The sequence below is a fragment of the Bos taurus genome, chromosome 12 (assembly GCF_002263795.3).
Source record: "Bos taurus isolate L1 Dominette 01449 registration number 42190680 breed Hereford chromosome 12, ARS-UCD2.0, whole genome shotgun sequence".
Classification (NCBI taxonomy): domain Eukaryota; kingdom Metazoa; phylum Chordata; class Mammalia; order Artiodactyla; family Bovidae; genus Bos; species Bos taurus.
This window is the reverse complement of record NC_037339.1, coordinates 47067894-47088694: the sequence shown is the minus strand read 5'-3', so window position 1 is coordinate 47088694 and position 20801 is coordinate 47067894.

The following is a 20801-nucleotide window of genomic DNA, read 5'->3' as shown; positions in this document are numbered from 1 at the left end:
CTGTATAGTCCATGGGGTCACAAAGAATTGGACAGGACTGAGTGACTTTCACTTTCACCTGGATCATCCCGCATGATCTCCCCATCCCAAGGTTAGCTGATTAGCAAACAATTCCATCTGCAACCTTAATTCTCCTTTGCCAGGTGAGCTTACACATACATAGGTACTAGGAATTAGGATATAGAAATCTTGGGGGGTGTGCTATTATTCTGCTTACTCTACTTGTATTCAGTCAAAGTGAACTTACTGCATCTATAGCATTTCTGATATTAATCACTATGCCATCATAGCCATGTCTTTGATATAGGAAAGATACAAGTCCAGAGAAGTTCAATGGCTTTCCCACTATGTAACTCTATGGAACTCTCTATGGAACTCATCTTTCCTTCTGAAAAAAGATCTGTAATCTGAAGTTTATTGACTCCTATGAGTTTTACATGAGCCTTTGAATCCTTTGAAATCTTGTATTAAACATTTTGGTAAGTCCATTTTCTATTTTCGAATAAGTCATGGACAAAATTAAATAATTATATATAATTCTACATATTCCTAAATTCAATACTCTTGACTTTCCCCCCTCAGAAAACTACAGTGGTTTCCAATGGTTTTAAATTTATATTAAAACTTATAAGCATTTGAATCAAGACATTCTATTGGAATATCTTATTCCAATAGAGTATCTTAGCATTCCAATATCTACTTAGCATTCTGGAAGGGAACATAGAGATTCTGATATTCTGCTGTGTTCTTAAACTTCACTAAGTATCTCTGGTGACTAAAATGCCAGTGAATCTTTCCATGAGGTTTTTCATTTCTGTACCTTTGAACATATTGCAAAGCACAAAATATTCCACAGTGGAAGTTAGGAGAACTGAAGATTTAGGGGAAGGCTTTACCTTTTCACTGTCAGTGAATTCTGTTTCTCTTTATTCAATTTGATAGTTTCTGTGTAAAACTCTTACACTTTCCTAAATATCCTTTTATGTCTAAGATAATAATGAGATGGTTTTGATGTCACAGGTAAACCAAATGGTGAAGAAAGAAGTAACTCTGTTGGAGACCAGATTTCCCTTGGAGAATTTCTTCATCCCCTCTATCTTTCTCTTGCTGCTGCTGCTGCTACTGCTGTTAAGTCGCTTCAGTCGTGTCTGACTCTGTGCGACCCCATAGATGGCAGCCCGCGAGGCTCCCCCATCCCTGTGGTTCTCCAGGCAAGAACACTGGAGTGGGTTGCCATTTCCTTCTCCAATGCATGAAAGTGAAAAGTGAAGAAAAAGACATTCAGTCGTGTCCGACTCTTAGCGACCCCATGGACTGCAGCCTACTATGATCCTCTGTCCATGGGATTTTCCAGGCAAGAGTACTGGAGTGGGTTGCCATTGCCTTCTCCAACTTGCATGTAAATTGAAAACTTTATGCTTTCTAAGTTGATAATTATGATTTTGGCTCTTAGAATGCTCAAATGTGGAAAGGAACAGAGACATATTAGGAAGAAGCCTCTTAATGTTCCCCTTTGTCCCTCCATGGAGATTCTAGAAGACTAAGTCTTGTAAAGCTTTTGTTCTTCATGTTCTTGTCATTCCTCTGCTGGAAGACCCTCAGAACTGCATCATGCTCCCAGCCCCCTGTCGCAGCAGGTGGGTGAGTGATCTGTGAGAATCTGTCCTGCTTCCTTCTCTCAAAGGAGCGTCCATGCATGTGACCTTGAAAAGGAGTCAGTGAATCAAGATGTGGCACAATTTCTCTAGAAATATTGCTAAGCCTCTCTCCACCCTACTGTCCAGCTGCCTATCACCTCCATCCTTCAAATCACAGATTATCAATTTTTAAAAAATCTTTGCAGACATCTACCAGGCCTCCAGTATAAGATTAAGTTTTAAACTCACCTTCCAAGTAAACAACTCTTATTGAACACTTACTGGTTGCAAGACAAAGTGTTGTGTGCCATGAAGTAATGTTATATGTGGCAGTTTATGTAGTACTTGCTCCCATAAAAGTGTAGAACATAGTTTAAAAAAATAAGGAAGATAAAGAGAGTTGGAGAGAGAGGACAAGACAGGGGGTGGAGGAAGGGGGGAAGGGAGACAGAGAATGAGAAAGATATTAAATAATATCAATTAAAGAAATATCACAGGTCATTACATGATTAATTACCAAATGAGTGCTATAAATTTTAAGTGCCCTGGCTTCAGAGAAAGGAGAGATCATTGTGAATTGGAGGATGAACTTGAGACACTCTTGAAGGGTAGTTAGGTAGAGAACAGAGAGTTGGCATTTTGAATAGGTGGGTCCAGCATGGAATAAATGATCTGATACAGATGTTTTATAAAAACGATTTTTTTAGTTTTATTCATGCCTTACAAAATCAATCTGGGTATAACTCCACACAGTTACTAGTCTAACTATAGAAAAAAAATAATGCTTAATATTTATATTGATTATAATGTAAGTATGTATTTTTATTCATATTTACAGGCAACAAACATACCTTTGATTATTAAGATCCAAAATTAATATATCAGCAATATTGACAAAGACCCATGCTGAAAATTTTAATTTCAGATTTGGAATGGTTTTCGCCAAAATAATTTAAAAACCTTCTTTAGAGTGTATTAAGTTTTCACAAGCAGAAACTTTCTGTGGGCCTCTGTTTGAAGCTTTCTTTGATGCTTGTGATTGCCATACTATATTTACTTGTGATTAAATGGAGCCCTCAGCTAGTTGATAATGACTTTTGGCTTGTAAAGAGCAATAAAAGAATTTAAATCATTTAAAGTAGAGCTCTCCTTTGATATCAACTATCCAACATTATTCTAATAAAAGAATGCCTAACATACTTTTAATGAATTTCCTTTTATATAAAATATTTAGCAAGAGATTTTGAGATGCCCCATTAGAGCATCTCATTCATAAATGTTCAGGATGTTCATGATGATTCAAGGAAAGGTTTATGTGCTGGATAGAATTATCCAGCCAGTGCATTTGCTTTTGAAAAAGAAAGACCCAAATTCTTGGGTACAAAGCCTTTTCTAGACTCCTTTATTAAAATTGGACTAAGAAAAATATCTCTATTTCCCTCCCCTAACAAATCTCTGTAGAGTGTACACTGCACCCCTTTTTCTTCCTTTTTTTCTGGAGAAAGCACGCAGATGATAGGATTTTTCAGTTGATTGCTAGTTAGTGACTTTGAAGGAACTTTTAACAGCTGTTCAAGGCCAAAATAGATTACTCTGTTTTATGCAAAACCTATCAACATTTTAGCTATTGCACATTTCTTTATTTCCTTGGAGTTAATTGCTAAATGTCATCCACTTCTGCTGTTCTAGTAAGGCTGAATTTTCTCAAAATGTTTCATAACTTTCTTCTTAGAGATTTCCATCTCTATCAAATATTCTAATTTTCTTAAACAGTACCTCTGAAGCAGGAGCATACCAAATGTCCTTTTTGGAAAAGAGGAGGAGAAATATCAATTTTCCTTTGTTATCTTTACTCTGGATTAGAAATTTCAAAGCTATGTCTATATATTTGATAAGCAGGTTGAACTTTAAACATTTCATCTATACTCCTCTCACCTTTTTATTTCCCAGTTTCTCTCGGAGTAGCTGCATTTTTCTGATTTTTGTGTTAAGTGATCAAATTGTGTCCACTATATTTTTTCTACTTAAATCTGAAAAAGAATGATGTAGTAGCAAACTCATGGGCTCTAAAATATCTTCTTTTTCAAAAGCTGCTACAGGATGTCATCCTCATGCACTTTAGCGGGAGTCTCTTGAGCTCTTTCAAAAATGTCTGAGTTGGAGACATTTGTTTATATTCCTCACCTAAAGGGTACCTTCTTCTCTTCACAATGTAACTAGGTCCTTTAGTCAAAATGTCACACACCAGCCTGTCAACAAATCATGAAATAGGTAAGTTTTCTCTGAAGGTCATGCATACAATTGCTCATCAAAGAATTATACCAAAGGTCTTGGAGCTTTACCACTTCTGTTTGCTCATTTTGCATTCTTTTTCTTCTTACCATCATCCTGCCTGTTGTTGTTGTTGTTGTTTTTTCTACTCTCCTTCTTGTGCTACTTTGGAATTTGTACTCATTTGAATCATAAAACTTGTTCATCTAATTAATCTCTAGTGCATTCGCTATTTTAGAGCGATGTATTTAAAAAAAAATCCCAAAGTGCCTGCATATCTCTGTTTCCTCCTTGGTTACACTGTGTGGAGCAGGAATTGAGGGAAGAGGAACAAGGATGTGTGCAACTCTCAGAAAAGAAAACTACAAACAAAATCAGCAAATGCTAGGATCTTAATGAAGGACATGATGGAACAGCTGTATGTTTTCCAAGGCAGTCTAGATCGGAAACTTCAGCCACAATTTCACTGAGTTATTCAGGGCAAAGCATAGGTAGCAAAGGGGACTATTAAGACATAAACTTTTATAAGATCTTGTACTGCTATTAACTTCACTAGTAATAACTGAATGTAGATTTCTCATGAACACTTCCACAGAGGCATTCATATTAAAGACTTTTTAGTTGTCCTACTCAACCGATCTGCCAAGATGTCTCAGATCCAACTAGTGAACAAAGACATTACTTCAGATAAGGGCTTTTCCCCTGAGGCCAACTGTTAAAAACCTTATCAGTTAATTTGGAGAAGTGTGGCAACAGTGGTAAAGAACCTACCTGCTAATGTAGGAGATGTAAGAGACATAGGTTCGATCCCTGGGTGGGGAAGATGCCCTGGAGAAGGGCATGGCAACCCACTCCAGTGTTCTTGCTTGGAGAAGCCCACGGACAGAGGAGTCTGGCGGGCTACAGTCCACAGGGCTGCAAAGAGTAGGACACGATTGAAGCGATTTCACACGGACTGCAGGCAACATGCTACTTGTCTCCAGGGCCATGAGCTCGTTAGACAATAAAATATATAGGCTAGTTGTAAAGAGAGGTCTTCAGAGTAGTTGAGTACAGACTGCAAAATAAAGATTTTAGGGCATTTCGGGGTTAGAACATGGATGTAGTCCAAGGAAACAGAGCCAAAAGTCAATGAGGTTATTATTAGAAGTGGTGATAAATTTTGCTTACTTCACAATTTTTCTAGTCTTGAAATCTCACCTAACTCAAAGTTCTGAGCATACACTGTGTATTAAATTGGACAACTAAAAGAACTTCTTAGAAAATGGTAATGCTATTCCATGAATTTCATGTGGTTTCTTCACTAACCTTAAATAAGCTGCTAAGTCTTTAAGACGCCTTGAAAAAAAAAAACTACATTGGATCTCAACATTTAAAAAAGATTTCGAAAAAGCCTGTCTATAACTGAAGGGATTTCTTCCTGGCAGACTGTCCCTTTTCTGCTTTGTGTGCTTTTTGTTTCTTTGTGTTTGTATCCGATGAAGACAATGCCTAGCCTTTTATTGAGAGACAGTCATTCCATGATGATGTTTTCTAAATTCAGTTATTTACTTGGCTTTTCCACCAGCTCTCTTGTGTGAGTTATTAATGACTCTATTTTAGTTTTCTGTTTTTCAGTTGAAAAATACAGCATACAATCCATCATTACTTTTATTTATTTATTTTTTATCATTACTTTTAATACTTGCATAGTATTCCATTGTATAGAGGCATTGTCATTTATTTAACCAATCTTCTATAGTTAGACCATTAACTAGATATTGATTTTTTGTAACATTTTAACTATCCCTGTGATAAAACATTTTTATTTAAACATATGAGAATGTCTCCAATTACTTCTTTAGGAACTATATCTAGATAGAGAATTTCTTGGTGAATGAAAATGCATACCTTTAGCCTTTTACTGCATTTGATTTGCCACCAGTGATAAATTCACCAGCAGTGTGAGTACCCATTTCCTCATATCCTTGTAAATACTAAGCATTAAGAAAGCACAATCCTTTGTCCACTTAACTTGGATTTAATTTGTATTTCTCTTTGTATTACTGAGGTTAAATTTGTCTTATTTGTTTAGGACAAACAAAAGCCCACAGCTCATATCCAGCCCATGGCCTTTTTTTTTTTTTTTTCCTGGCACAGGCCTTTATTGAGAATGCTTCCCTGATAGCTCAGTTGATGAAGAATCTGCCTGCAATGCGATAGACCCCAGTTCGATTCCTGGGTGGGGAAGATTCGCTGGAGAAGGGAGAGGCTACCCACTCTAGTATTCTTGGGCTTCCCTTGTGGCTCAGATGGTAAAGAATCTGCCTGCAATTCGAGAGACCTGGGTTTGATCTCTGGGTTGGGAAGCTTCCCTGGAAAAGGGAAAGGTTACCCATTCCATTATTCTGGACTGGAGAATTCCCTGGACTATTTAGTCCATGGGGTTGAAAAGAGTCAGACATGACTGTGAGACTTTCACTTCACTTTGTGTAGTCCCTGGGGTTGCAGAGTTGGACATGACTGAGCGACTATCACTTTGTTGAGAATGAGCTTTTACATTTTAAAGGGTTGTAAACAAACAAACAACAAGATTGTAACAAAGCATGAAATATTTACTACTTAGGCCTTTACAGATAATGTTTAAGATACCTGGCTCAGAATGCAATAATAATAATAATAATTAAAATATCCAACATTATTAATGTCTAAGTAGAGTCTGAACGGTGTTAAAGATCTTTACATGTACTATTTTATTTAATCTCCATAGTGGTCCTATGAGGTAGATATCTCTTTATGACTATTTTGAAGCTAAATGAACAAGTTCATTAGGGAAAGTTAAGTAACATCCAATCTCTCACAGTAAGAGATAGATCTGGGATTCTAATTTACCTGTCTCCAAAGTCTGTGCATTCAACTATTATGCTAATTTGCACGTGTTTATTAAGCTTACACATTAATTTTGAGAAGCCTGAAATCTCTGCAGTAGTGGAGTTTCATATGAGATACATGATGTCTCAATTTATTTACATCTCTTTCATTTCCTCAGTAAACTTTATAGTTTTTTTCCAGAAAGTGAAGTGAAGTGAAGTCGCTCAGTCATGTCCGACTCTTAGCGACCCCATGGACTGTAGCCCACCAGGCTCCTCCATCCATGGGATTTTCCAGGCAAGAGTACTGGAGTGGGGTGCCATTGCCTTCTCTGTTTTTCCAGAAAGATATATCTTAAAGGTGTTCCCACGGTACTTTGTACTTTGGTTGTATTGTGAATGAAATCATTTTCAATTTTCATTTTCTCAAAAGTGATGATCTAGGAAAGAAACTGTGTTGTGTGTGTTAATCCTATAACTAGTCATATTTTTGAACTTCCCTAATAGCTGTAGTCAAATTTCACTTATTTTTTTTTTAATGTTGTTTATGTCAACATAATGATAATAATAATTGTTTAAGACAATTATGATGGTAATTTTTCTACCTCATCTCCAATATTTATAATTTCCCCCCTGCTTAATGATTTCATCACTTTGTGCTTCTCTAATGATGTTAATAGGCATCCTTCCGTTATTCTGGTTCTAATAGGGAGATTCTACTTCCTATTATTTAACAGGATCCTAGGTATTGGTTTATGATAGTTTCTCAAAGCATAGTAACAAACTGTTGTCCTAGTCTTATTTTATGACGACTTTAATTCTGAATTTTTATAGAATTTTATTAAATCTCTATGTGTATCTATTGGGGATGACCATATTATTTGTATTCATTGACATCTTAATATGATGAATTATATTTCTAGAATCTTTGCATTTTATGATAGCTCAGTTGGTAAAGAATCCACCTGCAATGCAGGAGACCCTGGTTCAATTCCTGAGTGGGAAGATCTGCTGGAGAAGGAATAGGCTACTAGTATTCTTGGGCTTCCCTTGTGGCTCAGCTGGTAAAGAATCCGCCTGCAATGCAGGAGACCCGGGTTTGATCCATGGGTTGGGAAGATCTCCTGGAAAATGGAAAGGCTACTCACTCCATTATTCTGGACTTGGAGAACTCCATCGACTGTATAGTCCGTGGGGTTGCAAAGACTTGGATGGCTGAGTGACTTTCATTTTCATTTCTAGAATCTTTGCATTCTAGAAATAATCTTTCAGTTCAGTTCAGTTCAGTTGCTCAGTCGTGTCCGACTCTTCGACCCCATAAATCGCAGCACGCCAGGCCTCCCTGTCCATTACCAACTCCCGGAGTTCACTCAAACTCACATCCATCAAGTCGGTGATGCCATCCAGCCATCTCATCCTCTGTCGTCCCCTTCTCCTCTTGCCCCCAATCCCTCCCAGCATCAGAGTCTTTTCCAATGAGTCAGCTCTTCGCATGAGGTGGCCAAAGTACTGGAGTTTCAGCTTTAGCGTCATTCCTTCCAAAGAACACCCAGGACTGATCTCTTTTAGGATGGATTGGTTGGATCTCCTCGCAGTCCAAGGGACTCTAATAATCTTTACTTGGTCACAATATGCTAAGCTTTGAAAATATTCCTGGATTCAATTTGTTAATTTTTTTTTAATGTTGCTTTATGTTTTTATTCCTAAATGAGCTTGCTCTACAGTTTTCTTTCGCTGAGATTTTCTTCATTGGGTAAACTGATGCGAAAAGGATTGTGATATTTTTCATGCTTTTGTATGTTTTTTAAAAGTACTTTTAAACACACAGATTGAAATGATTTGTCCCTTGAATGGATAATCCAATAGAATTGATTTGTTGAAAATTTAAGGGACTAATGCCATTTTGATGAGTAGTTTTTTGATAGTTATTCTAATTTTTTATATCCCATGGAGCAGATAACATTTTGAGTCAGTCTTAATCGTTCATTTTCATCAAAGTTTTCATATCTTAGTGAAGAATCACCTGAAAATTTTATGATCTTTGAAATATTTGTATAAGTGACTGTATTTCCAGTGTTATGCTTCATGTTCCATATATGTCATTATTATCAGCCCTAGCAGAGGTTTGTCTAATTAGTTTATCTTTTCAAAGAACCAAATCTTGATTTCATTTAAAATTCTTGATTTTATTTAAAATGTATTTAAAATAAATTTAAATAAATTTAAGTTTATTTAAATTTAAATGGTTTTCTATTTTCAAATTAGTCAAAAGTTTCAAATTAACTAAAATTTTATGCCTTTTTTTTTAAAAGAAAATTTTCATTTGTTCTGTTCTTCTGATTTTATATCCATCCTTTCTTTATTTTTCAGCTCTGCCACACAGGTTGCAGAATCCTAGTTCCCTGACCAGGGATTGAACCCATGCCCCCTGCAGTAGAAGTGTGGAGTCTAAACCACAGACTGCCAGGGAAGTCCTCATGCTTTTATTTTTGAAGTCACATGTCCTTCGTTCTTCATCCTTTGCTTTTAGTTTCTAGTTTTCTGAGTATATTGCTCAGTTTATCTATTTTCATTATTTCTTAATAATAGAAACGTTTAAGATTATGAATTTCTCTTTGATGAGTACTATGTTAGTCATATCCATGTTTTTATATGTCATATTATTATTGCAATTAATTTCTAATTATTTTTAACTTTGCTTTTTCTCTGAGAATTCTTTAAAATATGTTTCTTAATTACCATAAACTTCTTATTCTGTCCTCACATGGTGGAAGGAGGGTGAGAGATCTTTCTGGAGCCATTTTTTTTAAGAGCACTAATCGTACTTATGAAGGTTCTACCCCCATGACCTAATCGCCTCCAAAGGTCCTACCTTCTAATACTATCACATTGGGAATTGGAATTTCAGTGTATGAATTTTTGAAGACACATTCAGACCATAGCAATTACATACCAAGCTTCCCAAATAATAGGTTGCTAATATTACTTAATATCCATTTGTATTCATTGTCTCCCAACTATCTAGTACACACAGCATCTGGTTATATGTCCCTCAGGTTTTTCTTTAAGTGTCACTCTGCCCTTTCTTATGCCATTTATTTGTTAAGAAAACCTGGCCATTTACTTTGTAGAGTATTCTACAGTCTATATTTGGTTGGTTTCTTTGTAGTTTTGTTTAGCCAGTTTTCCTATTCCCATTAATTAGTGAAAGAAACTTTTAAAGCAAATTTTACCACCATGTCACATGTTGTAAGACTGTGACTCAGAGAATTACTCAGAAGTAAATTACTCAGAGTAATTCACTTATAAGTGACAGAATTGCAGTTTAAATACTCATTTGACTAATTTTAAAGTTCAGACTCTTGCTACTCCACAGTGCTCTGCAAATAGAGAGATTTAGAAAGGGCCATAATTTTTTTTATTTATTATTATTATTTATTTTATTATTATTTTTTTTACTTTACAATATTGTATTGGTTTTGTCATACATCAACATGAATTCACCATGGGTGTACATGTGTTCCCCATTCTGAACCCCTGTCCCACCTCCCTCCCCATACCATCCCTCTGGGTCATCCCAGTGCACCAGCTCCAAGCTTCCTGTATCCTGCATCAAACCTGGACTGGTGATTCGTTTCTTATATGATATTATACATGTTTCAATGCCATTCTCCCAAATCATCACCCACCTCCCTCTCCCACAGAGTCCCACACAGTTCTATACATCTGTGTCTCTTTTGCTGCCTCGCATACAGGGTTATCGTTACCATCTTTCTAAATTCCATATATATACGTTAGTATACTGTATTGGTGTTTTTCTTTCTGGCTTACTTCACTCTGTATAATAGGCTCCAGTTTCATCCACCTCATTAGAACTGATTCAAATGTATTCCTGCTTTATTGACTATGCCAAAGCCTTTGACTGTGTGGATCACAATAAACTGTGGAAAATTCTGAAAGAGATGGGAATACCAGACCACCTGACCTTCCTCTTGAGAAATCTGTATGCAGGTCAGGAAGCAACAGTTAGAACTGGACATGGAACAACAGACTGGTTCCAAATAGGAAAAGGAGTACGTCAAGGCTGTATATTGTCGCCCTGCTTATTTAACTTATATGCAGAGTACATCATAATAAACGCTGGGCTGGAAGAAGCACAAGCTGGAATTAAGATTGTCGGGAGAAATATCAATAACCTCAGATATGCAGATGACATCACCCTTATGGGAGAAAGTGAAGAGGAACTAAAAAGCCTCTTGATGAAGGTGAAAGAGGAGAGTGAAAAAGTCGGCTTAAAACTCAACATTAAGAAAATGAAGATCATGGCCTCTGGTCCCATCACTTCATGGGAAATAGATGGGGAAACAGTGGAAACGGTGTCAGACTTTATTTTTTTGGCTCCAAAATCACTGCAGATGTTGACTGCAGCCATGAAATAAAAAGATGCTTACTACTTGGAAGGAAAGTTATGACCAACCTAGATAGCATATTCAAAAGCAGAAACATTACTTTGCCAATAAAGGTTCGTCTAGTCAAGGCTATGGTTTTTCTTGTGGTCATGTATGGATGCGAGAGTTGGACTGTGAAGAAAGCTGAGCGCCAAAGAATTGATGCTTTTGAACTGTGGTGTTGGAGAAGACTCTTGAGAGTCCCTTGGACTGCAAGGAGATCCAACCAGTCCATTCTGAAAGAGATCAGCCCTGGGATTTCTTTGGAAGGAACGATGCTAAAGCTGAAACACCAGTGTTTTGGCCACCTCATGCGAAGAGTTGACTCATTGGAAAAGACTCTGATGCTGGGAGGGATTGGGGGCAGGAGGAGAAGGGGACGACAGAGGATGAGATGGCTGGATGGCATCACTGACTCGATGGACGTGAGTCTGAGTGAACTCCAGGAGTTGGTGATGGATAGGGAGGCCTGGCGTGCTGCGATTCATGGGGTTGCAAAGAGTCAGACACGATTGAGCGACTGAACTGAACTGAACTGAATACTCCATTGTGTATATGTACCACAGCTTTCTTATCCATTCATCTGCTGATGGACATCTAGGTTGCTTCCATATCCTGGCTGTTATAAACAGTGCTGCGATGAACACTGGGGTACATGTGTCTTTCAATTCTGGTTTCCTCGGTGTGTATGCCCAGAAGTAGGATTGCTGGGTCGTATGGCAGTTCTATTTCCAGTTTTAAGGAATCTCCACACTGTTCTCCATAGTGGCTGTACTAGTTTACATTCCCACCAGCAGTGTAAGAGGGTTCAAAGATGTGAAAAGGAGGAAGAAGTGAGGAGAAGCTGCCCTTTTTACTTTCCATTGGGAAATTTTTTTTCTGTCTTGGTACAATTTGAGCTAAAGAGAAAGTAGAATGCCTCAGGTGTTAGCTATCAGCTTGTTTTTGTTTTTTTTTTTAATTCACATACTCACAAATATTCAGATTTCAGAAGCTCTTTACCTTCCCTGGAAGTAATTGCTTTACACAAAAGGATTGATTTTCAATGTAAATTTTACTAAATAAATATGAAGATGGAAAAATGTTTAACATCCCCATGTTACGCTCAGTTCAGTTCAGTTCAGTCACTCAGTCATGTCCAACTCTTTGGGACCCCATGGACTGCTGCACGCCAGGCCTTCCTGTCCATCATCAGCTCCCGGAGCCCACTCAAACTCATGTCCATTAAGTCAGTGATGCCATCCAATCATCTAATCCTCTGTCATCCCCTTCTCCTCCTGCCTTCAATTTTTCTCAGCATCAGGGTCTTTTCTAATGAGTCAGTTCTTTGAATCAGGTGGCCAAAGTATTGGAGTTTCAGCTTCAGCATCAGTCCTTCCAATGAATATTCAGGACTGATTTCCTTTAGGATGGACTGGTTGGATCTCCTTGCAGTCCAAGGGACTCTCAAGAGTCTCCAACACCACAGTTCAAAAGCCTTGCTAGGTTTGCCATGACAAAGTACTACTATCTGGGTGTCTTTAATCAGAGAAATATTTTGTCTCGCAGCCTGGAGGCTAGAAGTCTAAGATCAAGGTATTGGTGGGTTGGTTCCTCCTGAAAGTTGTGAGGGGAGAATCTGTAGATGGTCACCTTCATGTACAATTGATATTCTCCCTGTATACATTTGTGTCCAAATTTCTCCTTTTTTAGTAATATTGGATTAGGGCCCAGGCTAATGACCTCATTTTAACTTGATTCCTCCTATCAAGATCTTATCTCCAAACAAGGTCACCTTTTAATGTACTGGGCTTTAGGACTTCAACAAATGAATTTTGGGGGGAGTAGAGGGGGAGGCATAATTCAATCCATAGCAGCATGTTTCACAGCACATAGCTTCACAAAGCTTATGTATTTCCCCCAGGTCTTTCTAGCCTTGCCACATTCCTTCCCATGAAAACCAAGGTCCATTACAAATGCATTTCTCTTCTTGTGCCCTGATTCCCAGGTGCTAGGCCCTGTGTCTAATTGGGGTTTCAAGATATTACCTAATAATGATCTCCTTTGTGAAGATTTTCATATTAGCTAAAACTCCAGTACTCTGGCCACCTCATGCGAAGAGTTGACTCATTGGAAAAGACTCTGATGCTGCGAGGGATTGGGGGCAGGAGGAGAAGGAGACGACAAAGGATGAGATGGCTGGATGGCATCACTGACTCGATGGACGTGAGTCTGGGTGAACTCCGGGAGTTGGTGATGGACAGGGAGGCCTGGCGTGCTGCGATTCATGGGGTCTCGAAGAGTCGGACACGACTGAGCAACTGAACTGAACTAAACTGAAGAAGAAAAATCTGCCAGCCAGTGCCAGACTTTTAAAATTCAAATATATGGAAACATAGATTGAGGACAAGTTCAAGAAATGCCTAAATCTGAAAGTAGTCTGTGAATTGGAAGGAATCCTTCTCACTTGTTAGGAACTGCAGTGTAATCAATAGATTTCAATGAACTATGGTTTAATCAGTATTAAGTTTCTTTTTTATTTCTTTAGATTTTATTTTACTTTTTAAATATAGTTCTTGGCAATGTTATTCATGTTCAGCTGGATTTATTTATTAAGGACTTTAGTTCTGAATTTTAGAAAAATGATGAGTGGAGAAGTTTATTATTCTATTACAGCAAATCACAATTATAATTTAAACCAGTCAATATAAAACTTATCCTATGATACCTACTTTTCCAAACTGTATCTCAAGTCCACTGGTCTTTGAAGGTGATGAACATTTCGAGTATTGAATCCAAAATTTCAGAATAAAGATGATAAATTACACTCTAGTCAAGGAATATAGAGTCACAAATGATCTAATACAATATAAAATTTCAAAATGCTTTGGAGTATGTTGTATAAATTTCACATCGGGAAGATTTGTCTTCTTAATTTGGATTTCCCTTAAACTGCTAGTCTCTGAGTTCATGCTGGTAGATGGCCAGAAAATCCGGTTGGTTAGGAAGTGGATCAGTTGTTAGGTAAGTAGTAGGCAAGATTTAAGAAGACTGCTGCAAATAACCCACAAATTGAATAATCTGTATAAATAATTTAGAGTTGTCTGAACTTACAGTTAATGAAATCTAGAGACCTATAGGAAAATTCCATATGATTTGTCTGGGAAAAAAAATGTCCTGTGAACTCCAGAAATCCAACCATTTTTGATCTATTATTTTCTCTCAGGAAACCTCGAAAACATCAATGAAGTCTCAGTTGAAAACATCACTCTAGGTATAAAGCTGCTCCATTATCTTGAGCTCTGCCACTATCTTGCATGTCAATACTCAGACCTGAAACCTTTCTCTAAGGTTGATGGATGCACTGTCTCAGTGTGCATGCGCCTATAGTTAGATTTTGCTTTTAAAAAGGAACCATTAACCATGCCTATTTCAAAGTGTTTTCCCCTTTTTATCTACACAATCAAGCTAATGTTTAACTGTTTCACAACATAGGCTTTCATAAAAAGCAGCAAAGGTAAGCCAAATTTCTCCTTACCACATAGCTTTTATTTTGAGTAATGCAGAGAGCATCTTTAGTCTGTTCAGAAAGTAAATTATTGTAGAGGACAATTTTTTCCCAAGTCTGATGACTCAGGGACAGCAATCTAGGATCTAGAAAATGGCAACTTGGATCTAGAGATTACTGCTTACTAAAATTAGTCTATTTGGCTGAACATAAAGAGGCAGTGAATTCATATGGCTCATGATAATTTTTATACTATAAAGAATTTAATTATTTTGACTGAAATTAGAAAAATATTATTAGAAGGCAAATAGAATAAAAACAGTTAGGAGCAGATTTTTTTCAATTAAAAATAGATATTAACTACTTCTATGATTTAGGCTCATAATTTTAAGAAGCATGCCTTGAAGACAGAGAGCAGACCTTTGTCTGGGTAGTTTAAGTGTAACATATGGAACTCTGTGATGGCAAGGATTTTGTTTTATTTGGAACTAATAAGCAATAACAGATAATTTGGAGTTTTCATTTAGTGTTATGAAGAAGATTTAAAAGGATGATATGGAAGGAACTAATTGGAGACCACTATTACGCAGATGGGGCTTCCCTGGTGGCTCAGATGGGAAAGAATCTGCCTGCAATGCAGGAGACCTGGGTTCAATTCCTGGGTCGGGAAGACCCTCTAGAGAAGGAAATGGCAATCCATTCTCTTGCCTGGAGAATTCCACGGACAGAGGCTGCAGTTCATGGGGTTCCAAAGAGTTGGCCATGACTGAGCAACTAACACATAACACGACATTGTGGAAGATATGTCTGGTCTTAAAAGAACTGGTCTTAAAAGTTGAGTAAGAGTTTTTCTCTACAGGACCTTCCAGGAAGGCACTGCAGAACAGGAGAAAGCACAGCATGAGACTAACAGTGGCCCGTTCAGGGCACTATGGGAGCAGGAGCTAGGTTGTTTTGACTAGTAGAAGTGTGCTGTCATGAATGGGAACATGTAGCTAAGGGACTTGATGGTGAAAGGAGTTAGTAAGCTGAAACCTTGAAAGTGAGGTTGTCAGAGGTAGAGAAATTAGAAGGAAAAAGGTGTTCAAGTACGCTGTATACTGTTTATGTGGTAAAGGATATGGTAAGATAAGAGCCATGGGTCTAAAATGGGAACATAACTTTAAGGATTAAGTAACTTTAAGGAGCAAGATTTTTATTTTGACACACAGCTATCGTGAATTACAAGTTATTGTTTCCAGAACTAGACTAACTGCTATACATTTGTCATCACTACTCATCTAATGACCTAGAGACCATTATTTGGGTTTTACAGACGAGGAATTTAAGATTAGGAAGGAATTTGGGGCTTTTTTTAAAATTTAAATTTATTTATTTTAATTAGAGGCTAATTACTTTACAATATTGTATTGGTTTTGCCATGCATTAACATGAATCCGCCATGTGTGTACACGTGTTCCCAATCCTGAATCCCCCTCCCACCTCCCTCCCCATACTATCCCTCTGGGTCATCCCAGTGCACCAGCTCCAAGCTTCCTGTATCCTGCATCAAACCTGGACTTGTGATTCATTTCTTAAATGATATTATACATGTTTCAATGCCATCCTCCCAAATCATCCCCCCTCCATATACACAATGGAATATTACTCAGCCATTAAAAAGAATGCATTTGAAGGACTTGTGATTCATTTCTTATATGATATTATACATGTTTCAATGCCATCCTCCCAAATCATCCCCCCTCCATATACACAATGGAATATTACTCAGCCATTAAAAAGAATGCATTTGAATCAGTTCTAATGAGGTAGATGAAACTGGAGCTGATTATACAGAGTTGAGTAAGCCAGAAAGAAAAACACCAATACAGTATACTAATGCATATATATGGAATTTATAAAGATGGTAACGATAACCCTGTATGCAAGACAGCAAAAGAGACACAGATGTATAGAACAGTCTTTTGGGCTTTTTATAATAGTGGAATTTCTTCTTCATTGCAAATGGCTACCTATCACTAGCTCTTAGAATAGACCAAAGTGCTTCTTTGACCCTCAAAATCTTAGAAGATTCAGGTGGAAATGGGGAGATTAAACATAGGATGCAGAGGTCACAGCCACAGCCCTAGGAGGGCTGGGCAGTTTCATGATACTCTCCTCCCTCTGGTGACTGGTCAGTTTTTCCTTCTGGAGCTCTTCTCCTCTGACTGCTGACCATGAGGAGAGAACACCACTGGCAAGTCATGTCAATGGATATGGCTTGTTGAGCCTTTTCTTAATTACTTTTGTTGTCAAGGTTTAAATTATTTCATATTGGTAAAAATATTAATATAAACATATCTTACATAGCTGCCATGGGTTAGGTTGCCTCCTTTATCTTAATCTTTCTCTGTCTAAATGTGACAACTGTTTTATAAGATTTAAAGATTCTTTTGATGGCAAAATACAATACCTTGACACTTGGCTAGATGAAGACAGAACTTTTTGTTGCTTGCAGCTCTAAGTAAGAGAAGGCTGGGAGGGGCACCCAGGGGCTTTTGGGGGAGGGGAAACAGGGCAAGAGTGAGCAGGGACTGCAGAGCACAGCCTGTGTGGACTGGCTAATTTGAATAATTTTGCAGGCCCCAGAGCAGAGGAGCTCTGCCCAGTTGTTTGGTACCTGATGAGTCAAGCAATTGATCGTCCAGGAATATGAGTCCCATGCTGGAAGTGATTGGGGTGTGGATTCAAATCAGCTGCTCAAAAGGGAGACTGACCAGCCTCCAGCCAACGCCTCAAGACTGGGTCAAGGTAGCATTAAAACAAGGCAATGTTATAACTATCCCACTATACAGTGTAGGTATCATGACATTTTATAACCCTTTTCACCCCCAGGCAAAGGTGAGAACTCTCCTGCCTTTCAACTGATTCTCTTTTGGGTAGAATTTCTTTTGGCAAATGTCCACAGCAAATGTCTTCTTCCTGTTTGATGTCTGTCCCCATCTGTCTCCTCACTTTTGTTATTTAACTCTCATTTTCTCTCCCTCACCATTTTTTTCTACCCCTAACTCCATTACTTGGCTAAAAGCCTTTGGCTGAGTGGATCACAACAAATTGTGGCAAATTCTTAAAGAGATGGAAATACCAAACCACCTTACCTGCCTCATGAAAAATCTGTATGCAGGTCAAGAAGCAACAGTTATAACTGGGCTTGGAACAATGGACTGGTTCCAATTTGGGAAAGAAGTACATCAAGGCTATATATTGTCACCCTGCTTATTTAACTTATACACAGAGTATATCATGCAAAATGCAGGGCTGGCTGAATTACAGGCTGAAATCAAGATTACTGGGAGAAGTATCAGTAATCTCAGATATGTAGATGATACCATCCTAATGGCAGAAAGCGAATAGGAGCTAAAGAGCCTTGTGATAAAGGTGAGAAAAAAGAGTGAAAAAGCTGTCTTAAAACTCAACATTCAAAAAACTAAGATCATGGCATCTGGTCCCATCACTTTATAGCAAATCAATGGGGAAAAAATGGAAACAGTGACAGACTTTATTTTCTTGGACTCCAAAATAACTGCAGATGGTGACTGTAGCCATGAAATTAAAAGATGTTTCCTCCTTGGAAGAACAGCTATGACAAATCTAGACAGTGTATTAAAAAGCAGAGACAACACTTTGCTGACAAAGGTCCATATATTCAAAACTATGGTTTTTCCAGTAGTCATGTTAGGGGTATGAGAGTTGGATCATAAAGAAGGCTGAGCCCTGAAGAATTGATACTTTCGAACTATGGTGCTGGAGAAGACCTTGAGAGTTCCTTGGACAGCAAGGAGATCAAACCAGTCAATCCTGAAGGAAATCAACCCTAAATATGCAATGGAAGAACTGATGCTGAAGCTGAAGGTCCAATACTTGGGCACCTGATGCTGAGAGCCAACTCATTGGAAAAGACCCCGATGATGGGAAAGATTGAGGGCAGGAGGAGAAGGGGGCAACAAAGGATAAGATGGTTTGATAGCATCACTGACTCAATGGACATAAATTTGAGTAAAATCTGAGAGATAGTGAAGGACCAGGAAGCCTGGTGTACTGTAGTTCATGGGGTCACAAAAAGTCAGACATGACTGAGCAACGAACTGAACTCCATTCAGTTCAGTTCAGTTCAGTCGCTCAGTTGTGTCCGACTCTTTGCGACCCTGTGAATTGCAGCACGCCAGGCCTCCCTGTCCATCACCAACTCCTGGAGTTCACTCAAACTCAAGTCCATCGATTGATGCCATCCAGCCATCTCATCCTCTGTCGTCCCCTTTTCCTCCTGCCCCCAATCCCTCGCAGCATGAGGGTCTTTTCCAATGAGTCAACTCTTCGCATGAGGTGGCCAAAGTACTTGAGTTTTGGGTTCAGGGAGTAAGTTTTCTGTCTCTATGTATTAATTTTAAGTGCAGGTAAGTTTGAACCCCTTAAATTTGTTTCAAAAAACAAAACAAAACAAAAAAACCCTCTAATTAAGTTACCTTGATAGACTTTTTTTCTGTACATTGGACTTTCATTTAAAAAAATATTTCCTTATCTCTGACTAACATTATGTGAGGTTTAATTTCCAGATATTTTATCTTTTCTTTTCAATTAGTTATGTCTAATAAACTCAATCATAGATACAGAGACATACATAAAAATCCCAGGAGTGTTAAACTAAATTTTTAGTTTCTTTAGGCATTCAGCCCAGCCTGATTTAACTTTTTAACAATTCTTGTGTCCTAGATCCTGTTTTAAAATAGGGGATTTATAATTACTAATTAGTCAGAATAAGAAGATAAGGAAGATGATTAGCTTGTGAAAGGTTTAGTTTTTTTTTCAGACAAAGATCAAAATTGTAGCAATAGATATATGTAATGTAAACACCTTCCTATATAGTAAAAGCTTGTTTCCCCATTCAGTAGTCCAGACCTTCCTCCTTATTACAAATGAATTAACTCTCAGAAAATTCCATCATATCTCATTAGCCTACTAAATTTTACCTCTTATTTTCTGCTGATCTCTATTCTTGAGTAGTGAATGAGTTCTAACAGACTTGCATTTAGTTCACGTGGTCTAATTCACACATCAGAGTATTCCCATAAAGTCAGACATGTTTTTAAAGGAGAAAATAATATTCCACAAACATCTTTACTGAAGATGTAGAAAGTGTCAACTCAATGTATTTCTCTAAAAAGAATCCCTTCAAGCCTTACTTCATTTTAGATTTAAAATTTATATAACTTCTATGGTGATTTTAGATGGAATGTATACAGTGGGGTGCTGGTAAAAATTTAAAAAATATCCCAAGCTCTGATTTGTAAAGAATGCTTATTTCTGTGACATAAGTACTCCAGTCTTACCTGATTTCAAGCTACCAATGTGAAATCACTAAATGGAGAATTTGAAAGGAATTCAAGGTAGTACATCATTATAAACTATTTCAATCATACAGATAAAAGAGAGAAATAACATCCAGAGAATTAATAATAGTAAACTCCAGTGAAATTATTAGAATGATAAGTGTTGATCACTTATTACCCTTGTTTTAAATAGAATTTATCTAATTGTGAATGTATGTACTTTAATTTTTCATAATGGCTATGTTTAACAACTGTTCACAAAAACCTGGAAAATGAACAATTCTGTGAGCTGATGTAAGCCTGCTTCAGCATACCATTGAATCAAGGTGTTAACATATTTGAATGACTCCAGATATAGAAAGGACAGATTTGTAAATTTCAGTTTCTAGTTCTGTTTAAATGCTCAGTGTACACTTTCAGTGACATGGATGAAGAAAGAGAAGAAATAGATTAAGGCAACAATTTAAATTAAGAAAAATGGAAGACATCTGGGAAGGTAAGGCACACCAGAAATCTAAAATGTGTGAATGAGGTGAGAAGATTGTAAGAGAATCTCTAGCTAACTTTTTTCCCCTTTAGCTCATCTCTACCTCATGGGCTGTTTGTTAATAAACTCTGAGAAGTGCTGGATGTATTTCTCTGTTGATGTTGTGTGAACAGAAGGTCCCCCAGTTTGCGTGGCTTACAGCTTCAAAGGTTAATTTTTAACTCATACAGCATGTCCATGGTGGACTGGCTGTAGC